This window comes from Solanum tuberosum, unplaced genomic scaffold, assembly GCF_000226075.1.
Source record: "Solanum tuberosum cultivar DM 1-3 516 R44 unplaced genomic scaffold, SolTub_3.0 scf00672, whole genome shotgun sequence".
Lineage (NCBI taxonomy): Eukaryota > Viridiplantae > Streptophyta > Magnoliopsida > Solanales > Solanaceae > Solanum > Solanum tuberosum.
The window spans coordinates 1-660 of record NW_006239587.1 but is presented as its reverse complement, the minus strand read 5'-3'; positions in this window follow the sequence as shown (position 1 = coordinate 660).

Below are 660 nucleotides of genomic sequence, written 5' to 3'. Positions count from 1 at the left end.
AAAAACAATAAAATAGCTAATGAATTCTAAAACTTTTAAATAACAAAAATTCAAGGGAGAAGTAATTCTAGATTAAAAGAATAGAGGAACTTCCTCAATAACTAACAAAAGCATAAATAAATTTACCTCTTTTTTGTTGCATATGTGATGAACAATAACATCCATCAACAATTATACATTAGAATAACTAAGTGTATGCATTAATATAAAGTGATTGTGTCAAGCAATATAATTACATCCACCAACAATCATCCATCAACAATTATACATCGGAATAACAAAGTGTATGCATTAATATAAAGTGATTTTGAAAATAACTTTTTGGTATATATAATTATAAGTCAGGAATTATAAAAGTCATTTAAAAATTGATGATATATATAACATATATGAGAATCAGATTGGTTAAAGTTGGGATATGTAAAGTTTCTGACTAAAATCTAAATATGTGTGCCATATTAAGACGTCTGGTAATTCAAAGGACAATTTGTTGTTTAATGTTTAAGGATATTTGAGTTTTTAAAGGATATAATTTACTACATTTTGCTGTTACGAACACTTCATCTACCAAACTTAATTTTTGGAATTCCGTGAATTAATTCTATCGAGAAATATAATGGATTAATTGTCACGACCCGATTTATCGAGTCATGATGGCAC